Source organism: Sciurus vulgaris (assembly GCF_902686455.1).
Source record: "Sciurus vulgaris genome assembly, chromosome: 3".
NCBI classification, from domain to species: domain Eukaryota; kingdom Metazoa; phylum Chordata; class Mammalia; order Rodentia; family Sciuridae; genus Sciurus; species Sciurus vulgaris.
The window spans coordinates 157,869,998-157,883,369 of NC_136463.1; the positions used below are offsets into that span (position 1 = coordinate 157,869,998).

The window sequence follows — 13,372 nt, forward strand, 5'->3', positions numbered from 1 at the left end:
AAACAGAAGGACTGTTGTTGTTAACTACAAAAAGGATCATGGTGGGGCAACAATGACTCATTTATTAAGCAAATATTTATTGAACACCTACTATATGGCGGTATTCTGTGCCAGATAGTACAAACAGAGTTGTGTGGAATACGGATTCTGCCCTTAAGGTGATCATGGATGCAACAGCAGGAATGCAAACAGTGGAAATACTGTGTGCTCACATATGAACGAAATTCCTAGAGAAAGTAAGAGGGGTTAACATTGCTGAGAAGGAAAATTAAGGGTGGGGATCAAGGAAACATTCTATTTTATCTATAGTGTTTAAATTTTATATCAAGACTATGTTTAATATACAACTTAATGAGTTCTGAGTTTAAAAATATGAACACTCATTAAAAGTTATTTATATTTAAAAATGACAAAATTGTATTTATCATGTACACTGTGATATTTGGAAGTATACATATGTTATGGAATTAAATATAGAAATGCATTGCCTGCCATAATTATCATTTATGTGGTGACTACATTTAACATCCTCTTAGTATATTTCAAGAAAATATCTCTCACTCTAGTCACTCTGCTGTAATAGATCTCTCGAACTCATTCCTCCTGTCTTAATTGTAAATGTATGTTCTTTGACCAAAATCTCCCCAAACCCCTCCCTTGTTAACCATTTACAATGTTTAAATATTTTAAAACATTTTTAAGCATAATAAAACATCACTTGCTGAATCTAACTATAGAAATATACGAATGGAAGGATTTCGTATAGGATCTGGCTCAGAGTCATGGGAAAGGGACAGTTTCTACTTATTGGAGGAAGATGAAAGGCTGACTCGCTGAGTTATATGGGGAACCCATTTGAGGTGCTGAAGTATTTCAGGGAATAAGGGAATGAAAAAGAGGCCTAACTATGAGACCCCTCATTTATGGGTTGCCCACAAAAGAGCCATAATGAAAAACATACTTAGGGAATATTAATCCCCCCTGTCAATTTTTGGTATCCTAGAGGGCAGGAACTTAGTCCTTTAATTTATTTAATAAGGCACCGATGTGATGCCATCTACAAAAAAGTTCTTTATTTAGAGGTTCATGATGACCAACTGCATCCAATAAAAGCAGACTTACAAATGATGAATATGTGAAAATGAAAGGGAAAACTTTAAGCAACCTAGATTACTTCTTGCTAAAATAAGCAAATGCAAATTCATTCCCATTGCTGATAATTAGAAACCACACACCCACACAAAACAAGTTACAGATTCTACCCATTCAAAATAGAACAAAGCCATTCAAAGTTACCTTCTGAACAGAAACCCTTTTTATGAGCCAGTTAAAAAAGATTATATATGTTCTCAAACCAGGTAAACCAAACCACAAATGGAAAAAAAATAAAAGATGGTTTTGTAAAATATCATTTATTATCATGAAGAGTTGTTAGAGGTATTTAGAAATATTGGCAGTCAGCTGGTGATGGAGGACTTTTCTTTCTGTACTAACAGGCCTCAGAGAAAACACTGGTGTTCGTTGATTTAGTGATCTGGCATTCCATGACCCATTTTAAATATTTTATATGGACATTTTTATATTCAAAATTACATATTTACAGTAATGTATATTGATGAAATACTACTTTTCCATTTATAAAGCTGGTAGTTTTTTCTATGAAAGTATGAATTATTTTTTAAAAAGTTGGTAAAAAAATATGGTATGAAATGCTATATGAACATGGTGAGACATTATGAAGTATTAATACAAATTGCTGAAATTCAGGAAACACTGACCAGTTCTATAGGTTTCCATCAGCATTTCCATAGTTTCTCTCATCATGTTTCTATGCAAAGCTCAGAGATCCTGAGAAATGTGCCTCCACTCTCAGACATTCCGGATATCTGATACTTACCCTTTGGTAATAAGTATCTTATTTCCTGTCTGTGGTCAATTGCCTTCAATTCTGATTAAGCAATGACTTTCTTGGTAGAAGAAAGATCCAGAGTTTCACCTATTATTGTGAACTTCTCTCAATCAGGTCTAACTTGAGGTATATTTTCAAATATGCTCCCCTAACAACCCATTCCATTAGAGAGGGAAAGATGAAAGATGCAATAAGTAGTACCTTTCCATGTGTGTCTAAAAAGCCTTACCAAATTCAGAATCAACTTGGACTTTTCATTTTCTTATTTCCTCACATTAATCCATATTTTAGTCAGTTTCTTCATTGTTATCTATAAACCTGACAAGAACAACGTAGAGGAGGAAAGGTTTATGTTTGCTTCACCATTTCAGAGTTTCAGTTGATGGTCGCCTCAAGCTCTGGACCCAAGGTGAGTCAGAACATCATGGCAGAAGGGTATGGCAGAGGAAAGCAGCTCAGGAGTAGAAAAGAGAGAGAGAGAGAGAGAGAGAGAGAGAGAGAGAGAGAGAGAGAGAGAGAGAGAGAGAGAGAGAGAGGTCTGCTCACTAAGGACAAAATGTAAACCCCAAAGGCAAATCCTCCAGTGACCTACCTCCTCCAGCCACACCCTACCTGCCTACAGTTACCACTCAGTTAATCTCTATCAGGGGATTAAGTTTTCTCTCCTATAATCTATCAGTGGTGAATAAGGTTTCTCTCCTATAACCTAATGATTTCACCTCTGAACCTTCTTGCATTGTCTCACACATGAGCTTTTGGGAGACACCACATAGCTAAACTACAGCATCCAGCAGAAGATCAGGTTGATGCCCTGACTTTACTTCTTTCCACACTCACCCAAGCCACCGTAATCTGGAGAACTTCAGTAGCAGTCTTCTAACTGACCCATCCTCATCCTTGTCTCCACTCCACAGTTCTCTTCTCCTCATTGGAGTTGAAAGGAACCTGTTTAAAACATGAATCAAATTATGTAGCTCACTTGCTTAAAACCCTCTATTGGCTTCCTATCACTCATAGAGAATACCTAGATTTCTTACGGTGATTCACAAGGCCATGCCTCTTCTGCTCTGCCTCTCTAACCTTGCCACTGATGCTTCCTTCCCCTGCAGGCACTAGCCTGCTCTATTTCTTTGCCAGGTCAGCTTGTTCTCTCTTCAGCTCCTTTACACAAGCATTCCCTCTCCTCAGAATGATCTCTCCATATTTTATGTCACTGATTCCCTCAGTCCGAGGTCTAATGTAGTTTCTTCAGGTCTTCACTGATGTCTCCATGTAAAATACTCAACCAAGAAGAAGTAAGTTTCTATCACCACTTTTCTGTAATAACCCTTACAGCTCCTCTGCCTCTAGAATGTGAGATCCAAGCACAGAGGCATTATAGTCCCAGTATCAAGAGCAATGTCTGATACTGAGCACGGTGACACTCACCTGTGATCCCAGTGGCTGGGGAGGCTGAGTAGAAGGATCAGAAGTTTGAGGTGAGTCTCAGCAACTTAGCGAGACCTTGTCTCAAAATAAAATAGAAAAAGCAGTGGAGATCTAACTCAGTGAATTGTAAAGGACCCTAGGTTCAATCCCCAGTACCAAAAAAAAAAAAAAAAAAAAAAAAAAAATCAATGTCTGTCATTCAGCACACATACTTTACTCTGTATTTACTAGCTCTTTTTTTTTTTGTGATTTTTTTTTTTATTGTAAACAAATGGGATACATGTTGTTTCTCTGTTTGTACATGGCGTAAAGGCATACCATTTGTGTAATCATAAATTTACATAGAGTACTGTTGTTTGATTCATTCTGTTATTTTTTCCCTTCCCCCCACCCCTCCCACCCCTCTTTACCCTCTATACAGTAGTTCCTTCCTCCATACTTGCCCCCCTCCCTAACCCTAACTCTAACCCTAACACTAACCCTTCCCTCCCCCCCATTATGTGTCATCCTCCACTTATTAGCGATATCATTCGTCCTTTGGCTTTTTGTGATTGGCTTATCTCACTTAGCATGATATTCTCCAATTTCATCCATTTGCCTGCAAATGCCATAATTTTATCATTCTTTATGGCTGAGTAATATTCCATTGTATATATATACCACAGTTTCTTTATCCATTCATCAATTGAAGGGCATCTAGATTGGTTCCACAGTCTGGCTATTGTGAATTGAGCAGCTATGAACATTGATGTGGCTGTATCTCTGTAGTATGCTGATTTTAAGTCCTTTGGGTATAGGCCAAGGAGTGGGATAGCTGGGTCAAATGGAGGGTCCATTCCAAGTTTTCTAAGGAATCTCCACACTGCTTTCCAGAGTGGCTGCACTAATTTGCAGCCCCACCAGCAATGTATGAGTGTACCTTTCTCCCCACATCCTCGCCAACACCTGTTGTTGCTCGTATTCTTGATAATCGCCATTCTAATTGGGGTGAGATGGAATCTTAGGGTGATTTTGATTTGCATTTCTCTTATTACTAGAGATGTTGAACATTTTTCCATATGTTTGTTGATTGCTTGTAGATCTTCTTCTGTGAAGTGTCTATTCATTTCCTTAGCCCATTTGTCGACTGGATTATTTGAATTCTTGGAGTAGAGTTTTTTGAGTTCTTTATAGATTCTGGAGATTAATGCTCTATCTGAAGTATGATTGGCAAAGATATTCTCCCACTCTGTAGGCTCTTTCTTCGCATTGCTGATAGTTTCCTTTTACTAGCTCTTTTTCTCAATTTGTCTTTCTGTATATTTTTACTTTCAAACTTTTCTTGCCTTTATGCTTTATATTTATGTCTTATCCCAACAAATAACTAGATTTTGTTTTGATATTCGGTCCAACAATCTGAATTGTAACTAAAGTTTTAGCACATTTACATTTATTGCAATTTTTGGCATATTTAGATTCATTTTATCATCCTATTTTATGTTTTGTATTTGAACGATTTTTAATGACTCCTTTTCTTTCTTGTCATTCTAGGATGAATTGCTTTTTTAAATCCCATTTTTCTTACATTGGTTTGAAAATTATACACTGATTTTATCATGCATACTTAACAAATTCTAAAATTAGTCAATATGTAATCCTTCTTCAAAACAAGACAAGCATATGAGAATACTTTGGCTCGTCTTACTCCTTCCAATTTTAGCACTATTTTATATTTTGCTTGCTTTCTTATTTTTTACTCCTCCAGTTATTTATTAATTTTAATGTTTTGTGCATTTCAATATTTGTTCAGACTTACACAAATGTTTATCAGTTTCTTTTCTCAGCATTCTTTTTTGCATCTCACTTTTCTCTGGGATCTTTTTTTCCTTTTTCCTGAAGTATGCTCTCTAGGTACCTTTTAATGATTGTCTATTGATTATGCTGTTTATCAGAAAATGCCTTATTCTTGACTCCTAGTTTTGCTGGGCCTTTAATATTAACCTGAAAGAACATTGAAGATGTTGTTCTCTGTTGGCTTCTGGGTTCTACTGTGAAAATTCAGCTATCAGTCTAATTGGCATCTCTACCTTTGATTAATCTTTTCTCTCCAAATATTTTTTAAATTCTCTTTGTCTTTGATGTTCACTTTCACTGGAGTCTAGATCTTGGTGTAGATTTCTTTGTATTATCCTTCTTGATGTACCTTCTATGGCTATATATTAATTTTTCTATCTCTTCTGGGAAATTGTGTCTGCCAATCTGCCTCTTGCTCATTCTGCCTTCTCTTTGTGGAATTCCTACTTACTAACAAGAGTTTTTAGTACATATGTTATACCACATTCAGCTATGTTCGTTAAATCCTCCTTCATATTTTTCTATTTCCTTGACTCTGCCCTTCATTCTGGGTAATTTTTCTAGACCTATCTTCTAGCTCTACTTTGATATCTAAATTGCTTTTATGTTTTACTGATTCTCATCCATTGTAATTTTTTCCTTGTGGGTTTGGTGACTTTTGTGACATATTTGGTTGGATTTAATTTATGAGAATCATAGAGAGCCTGACTGGCATGTTTTTCTCCAGAGAGGGCTTAGCTTTGCTTCTCCTGGGGTACTAGTGGGACATTACTAACTTGGGATCACTTTTTGTACAATTTTTTGGCTCACAGTTTAATTGATTAGGAAAAAATGAATTAGATTTAGGGCTTCAAAAATGTAAATCTCATGATGGCAAATTCTCAAAGATGGTGACTATTATTGTTTTGTTATTACTGTTTTTTCCTATCTAAAGGCAGGCAAGATAGGTATTCTTAAATTCCCTTTGGTGAGGGGGTAGGGTTTTCCAGCCCACCCTTTTACTCAGGTGCAAGACCACCTGAAGGTTACTATTTGAACTCTACTATCTTATATTTGACGTCCAAATACTCCATCAGTCCAGCTCCTCAAGCCTGATATTTACTTGAAAGGCAATCTCAGACTCCAAGTGGCTGCTACCAAACATCACTCACTCATGGTTTTCTCCTTGTTTGTTTTCATTTGTCAAAGGGCTGAGCCTAAGGATTTCCTATCTTTTCTTATGAGAAAATCAGTGCATTTAAATGAATATTTGCTTTATCCATTATCAATTCGTATTTTATCACCAGGATTTGGAGAATTGATTATCATTGGAAGCAGAAATCTTAAGTCCAATAATTATTGATTAAATGAAGGAATGCATGATCATCCTCCATAAAGAGCTGATTCAAACAAACCATTGGGCCTAGTGCAGATGAGAGAATATAGGAGACCAGACATGGCTTTGTTTCGCTGAATGTGAATCACTTTTAACAAGACAAACAACTTAAAATACTGCTGAGATATATGGAAAACCATATGACACAGGAACAAAGTGGAGGATGATGTCCATAATATCCTGAGAAAGTTTGAAATGGAAAATTCCCTTCAATAAGAAACCACCTAATAAAAGTTCTGGTTATATTTGTAGTTACAAGCTATGGTTTATTACTCTGTCTAGAGATACTTATAATGATTCATTGTTATAGGAAGAAATAAAATAGGGTTCACGAAGGAGCTTTTATCAGATTATAATGTGCCCTGTCGTAAAGCAGGGGAAGAAGAGACTGATTTGGCTATTTGTTGTCGCTGTCCATGTGAGCCATCATGGATCAGATACTGATTAGAATTCTTGAACTTCTGGAATGCTAGTGAATTCCTTATCATGACCAACTAAAGAGTAAAAAGGCTGTTTGATAAGTTCTTCAGATACTAAACAAATCAAAACCAGTCCTGTTCATTTTAACAAATCTGTTTTCTCCCATGATCTCCTATTTGAACCAAATGATCTTTGATTTTTCATCTTTCTGAACTCCAGAAATCCTAATGTATTGTAGAATTCTTGTGGAACTTACCTGTCATGCAAGATTCATGTTACCATAGAGAAGGTAATAAGCTTAACCAAGAGAATGGCTCAGAAATTTGAATGAAGGGTGCCCATGTCATATGGCTGAAGAGCTATCTTTGCTTTGGGGGTCTACAGGAGTTGGTGGTTCTCTGGGAATGAAAATACTACTTTGATCAACTACAGTAAAAGAGATGATGTCTTTGTTGCCTATTGTGCTAAAGAAAGCAGTAGGCTTATGTTTTTTTCTTCTTTCCTTGTTCCTTTTATCCTTTGTTTCTATGAATTAGAATTTCTGGGCATGCCATCCAGGGCTGGCATGGCACAAACAATGCCCTTGACTCCAAGGAGGTTGTGAAGTTGGATCGCTTCCCAGATTATACATCTGCCCCTCTAGCTTACATGTCTGAGCATATGGCTATGGCAGAGGGGGCAGATTAGAAACCACTTCCATGTCACCTCCAGCTGCAAGAAAGAGGAAGCATCCTTTCTCATATAACATGAAGTTGTTGCTTGAGTGTTCAAAGGTCATAGGTTAAACTATTTTCTTATGAATTGTTATCAGTGAGTTAAAGTTTATCTGTGCATTGATTTCATAGAAGCTCTGCTAGATACTGTGTGGGAGGGGTGCACCAAACAGAGAATCCTGATCTCTGTGGTTAAGGAATGTACATGTTATTTAATATTACTACAACAATATCATAAGGTGGAACATTTTGGGCTGATCTGCGTATTGCTTTATAATATACTCATTTCTCATGTATAATTATAATTTTCCTTATAAATTCCATATGCAGATATTTTTTAGAGACATCAATTTAATTAGGAGAATTTCAGTCATTAGGACTTCTTGCAAAATTGCAGACATTCAGAATTCTGGAAACCAGGCATAGAATGCTACCCAAAGGCAGCACAGGGCTAATGAGGCCTAAGGTATTGCTGTGAGGATAATTCTTTATGAATCTGGAGACTATCAAGAGTAAGAAGTGATAAAGGAAAAAAGGTAGATAGTACAGAAGCAAAATATATCATCTCTCACTTGTGTCCTGAATTCACCCCCAACTCTTTCTTCCAAAGCCATCATCAGTTAATGACTCTTTCTCTTCCATCTTCATTTTCTCCCTTTTCATTGGCTCCTTTCTTTAATCCAAAGAGAAATGACCAAGGTGAAAAGGAGGTGGTAGAGCGAAAACAGAGGAAGTATTTGGAAGCAAAGAGGAACATAAGCAAAAGAGGTCTACACCAAAGTAGTGGATATTAGTAAGTGTAGGCAGGAACTGTGTCCTGGAAGCCTTGTTTTCCTTGCTGAGAAGCTTCATTTTATCATTTATATAACAAAGGAATGACAATCTTAAAACGAAAATCAGACCACATTTCTTCCCTTCATAGAAGCCTTTAATGTGGAACAACTAGTATTCTCATGTAGATAGATAGATAGATAGATAGATAGATAGATAGATAGATAGATAGATAGATAGATAGAAGAAACTCCATTGTACTTTGTGCCTTATAAGAAATTAACTCAAAGTGGTTCACAGATCTAACTATAAGAGCTAAAACCATAAAACTTCTATAAAATGAATAGAAGAAATTTTAGTATGAATTAATCAGGACTTTATAAAACACAAAGCTATGATGTATAATAGAACAATCAAGTTGAACTTACTCAAAATTGTAAATGTTTGCTCTTCAAAATATTCTTTTGCACAAATGAAAAAACAAGTTACAGAATGAAAACATTTGAAAAACCCCTATGCAACTAAGCATCTGTATATAGAATACATGGAAGTTCTAGTCCCAAGGAAACAATATTTAAGGATAAGCAAAGAACTAAGTAGGTTGCTAAGTTATTGTAGGTAAGCAGTAACAAGATGTTGAAGTAGATCATTAGAGTAGAATAGAAACAATACATGTATTATTTTTTAAAGTGTTACAGAGACAGCTATTATAGGACTTTACTATTCCTTATATGTAGGGAAAAGTGATCGGAGGACCCAAAACTGACCTGAAATTTTTGACCGAAAGATCATAAGAAAGGTGGTGCCTTTAATAGGAAAATCAAACAATGAGAAAGCCAAGTTATGATAAATAATCATTTGAAAATATGAGTCTGGAACTCAAAAGAGGTCAGGTTAGAAATACAGAATTAGAAGTCATCCGCATAGAGGTGATAGTTGAATCTTGGATTTGTCCACAAGGTTACGCAGATTAAATTAAATAATAATTCTCTAGAAGAGCTAGCAGCCATTCGTTCATTTGGTTAACTAAAAGCCTGAGATGAACGCAAAGGCAGTTAGTAGTTAATGATCAATCTTATTTTTGCTATTATCATGTTCAGTGGTTTGAAACACTAGGGTTTTTCTCTGAAAATTAACAGCTATATGGAAATGCAGAGTTTCTTTCTAGCAGATAGAAATTTGATACCAATTTAAATCAATTTATATATTTATATTCATAGGGGAACTTAAACACACAAATGAGATCTTTGTTCAGGATTTTTTTTTTAATTAGTGGGATATGGGTACATAGAAGTCATTATGCAATGAAATTTGCACTGATTTTTGTCAATATAATCTTATGTTTTTTTAAAAAATGTAATTATATGCTTGCTTATCACATTAGTTGTCTACTTTGATCAATTGACAAAAGTCAGCTTGTGTACATATTTCCATTTAGTAAAAATAAATATTGAATGAATGATGATATATTCTTCCTAAGTAGTTAGCCATATAAAGACACTGGTTCTTTCTTTCTTTCTTTCAATTCTTATCTTAGGGTATTGGTAGACAAATTTTCTTATTATTTGAAAATATGTTTTTACACACATACATACAAGTTACAGACTTGCATAAAGCAGCTTCCTTATACCCACTATAACCTGGTAATTCATGTTATACATGTACAAAATCATATATTTGGTTGGCATACTCTCTTTATCACTTTGGTCCTAGGGATTTAACCCAGGGGTGCTTTACCACTGAGCCACATCCCCAGTCCTTTTTATTTTATTTTATTTTTTTATTTTGAGACAGAGTCTTGCTAAGTGACTTAGGGTCTGACTAAGTTGCTGAGGCTGACTTTGAACTTGAGATCCTCCTGCCTCTGGATTCACTGGGATTACAGGCAGGTACCACTGCACCTGGCTTGGTTTGCATACTCTATGCTGTGTTTGTTATTATTAATGATGAAGTTTCAATAAATAAATAAATAAACAGGAAAAAAAATCTATGATTAAATGGATAGAAGTAGTACCAGCAGCTTGCTGCTTGCTTCAAGATAAATCGTGCTTCATTTTTTGGGCACTAATAGTAATTGGTTCTGTACTATTTGCCTCAATGGTGTGGACATAGTGATCATCACATTCTGTTTCAGATGTATTTACAAGAGACTTAGAGAAAGCAAAGACTTCCAAGAATAAGCCAAAATGTCTGTTCATACATGGCCTTTGGGGAAGACTGGAGTTGTTCACTTTCATGATGTAAGATCTGATAATCATCTTTAAATATTAGTAGCAATCTGTGATTGCTTTAGGAATTAATGCAAAGGACTCTGCAGATTTTTTTCTTTTTTGAGTTTTAATATGCTGTTGTAATTTTAATTGTTTTTCCACCTAAAATGGGATAATTTCTGTCACATGGTTTAGGGAAGAATCCCCGATACTTTTTGATTGGCCACTTTCAATACTGCTACAGACACATTGAGACTTCACTGAACTGAAGTTCACTGTCAAATGTTACTTTAATGTAACTTTGTTTTATTCACAAAAAGTAGAAAACAATCTCTTACAGGGAAACATAAGTAACAAATTAACAAATTAACAATATTAATTTTTTTAATTAATATTCTCTGCTCTTTTCAACACTTGATATTTTGCTAACTATAGTAGGTGCAAGTTATATACTAGTACAGCAAAGTTAAAGATTATTCAAATCTTTGGTTTTTCTAGAAGGGAATTTTATCAGATACATATTATTTTAAATTAAATGGGCTATCAACTAAAGCTCAAAAATCCTTCTGTTCATACAGATTGTTATTATCTTGGGATTTTGCCTGTGATATGATGCATACATCTTGAGAGATCTTTTATTTTTATTAAAAGTAACTTGCACATCCTATAAGGCATCATTCCTAAGACTCGTTAGGAACATCAAACCAGAAAATTAAAATGTTTCTTGTGCTCTAAGATTATACTCTCATATATCCTTGCAAATATATAACTTCTTATCCAAATAAGCTTTGCCTTTCAGACTTCTACTTCAAAAAAGAAAAAGTAATTTTTGATTAAATATCTATTGATTTAATGTCTCCCAGTCCCACCAAATAGGGTTTAATCCAAGACAGAGAATGCAGTTACCTCTAGAATAAATGTTGGAAGCTAGAATAGCATTTGGCCACTAATTCTGGACACAGAAAATTTGCTCAATTTTAGAATGAAAACCAAGTAAACACCGTTTTATTTAATTCAAACTGCATTAGTATTTTAAAGAATCATAATAATGAGATGGCAGCCCAGTATAATGAATAAATGAAAATGAGTTCAGTGGTCTAACTCCATAAATATTATAGGTAAAAAATATAAAGTGGAGTTTTAATTGAAGTAATGACTTCCCCATAGACACACGTGCTAACATACAGTACTGAGAGAGTTAATATGTGAGAAGTACTTAACATAGTGCCTAGAGCACAGTAAGTCCTCAGTCAGGGGGAGCCTTGCCTTTGTTTTTGTTTACTGCTATTTTCTGTCCCATCCATGTGTCTTCCTTTACCTTTCTCCCTTATTTTGCTCTAATTTCAAGAAGTATGATTTTAGTTTAACTACATTTGAACTGCTGATTCTATAAAGATTCTTTTCAATATTTGGCTCCTGTTCAGCCGTCATCAAAGAAAAAAGATGGAAACAGTGGCATTTCCTTTGTCAGTGTACCTTGGACACACGGATTTCAGTCAGGTTAAAGGATATGAGCCATCCTCAATGAGACACACTATTTTTCAGACTTGTTTTTTAATTGCCCTTACACCAGAGCCAGTAAAAGCAGTTTAACAAAAGAATCTTACCCTCAATCTTCATGGCATTAAGGAAGAAAGAGAAAGAAGGCAAAGGAAGGAAAGAAAGAAGGAAGGAAGAAGGGAGTAGTCAGGGAGGGAGGGAGGGAGAGAGAAAGGGAAGAATTCCTCCCACAAAGTTTAGAATATCTGTAGCTATTTTTCTAGAGGATTTTTTTTTCCCTTTTCACTGAAACCCAGGTTAGTCTAACCCATTTTGAAATTTTTACAAATGCACATGTATATGGATTTATTTTCAAAGGGGAGAAATGATATTGAACTCCCCTTCTTTCCTTTATTATTATTTTTTTAATTGTCCCAATACTGTTTCTCCATCTCAGCCAATGCTGGGGACAGAACTCCTTTAACATTTATACACTCTTGCAAATTATAGCATAAAAGAGGAACTTTTGACTTTTTATATCAGATACTGTAAGGATCAAAAAAGAAAAAGAAAAAAAACATTAAAAGACACAGGGAACAGGCACGTGTTCAGAGAGGGTAAAACTTATATATACGAAGCAATTAAGAACAAGTGGTTTATAAATACGAAACTCTGAAATAGAAAATGCCAGATTGTGTGATACAGAGAATAGGGCAACAGGGCTTAGAGATAGGCAAGATCAGCATGGACTATATTCATCAAGGAGGGATTTGGCTTGAGCTTCGAAGGATTGGTTGGATTTGGATCACTATAGAAGAGAGGGGCAGGCATCCCAGGCAGCAGGGAGAGTGAAAGCAAGCTCAGAAACAGAAATGTCATGCAAATGTCATGGTATGCCCTAATTTTAATGATTCCGCAGTCCTATGAGGTGACTTTGATCTCATTGTAATTTATATCAGCAGCAAAAGATTCCAGTTTAGCAGCTGGCTTCATTTAGAAAGAAGGAAGATAGAAGAGCGACTCTTGAATAAATTGATTCAACAAATAATAATGGTAAATAACAATAGAAAATTTTAGTTTCTAACTATCTAAGCATGTTCTTCAGTCTGGGCTCAGATGTGAGCAGACAAAATTTTCAGGGCATCGTAAAGAACCTCAAACATTCAAGATAACTAATCTAATCTCTAAACCAGAGGAAGGATGTTTTTCTTAATACTGTAATAAAAAAAGCTGC

At 35.3% G+C, this 13,372-nt stretch overlaps 1 protein-coding gene across 3 annotated transcripts in view; it reads left to right on the top strand.

The window, feature by feature from the left end:
- PARD3B (par-3 family cell polarity regulator beta) overlaps nucleotides 1–13,372 on the top strand; it is a 1,072,202-nt gene that overhangs the window by 720,733 nt on the left and 338,097 nt on the right. The window lies entirely within an intron of this gene.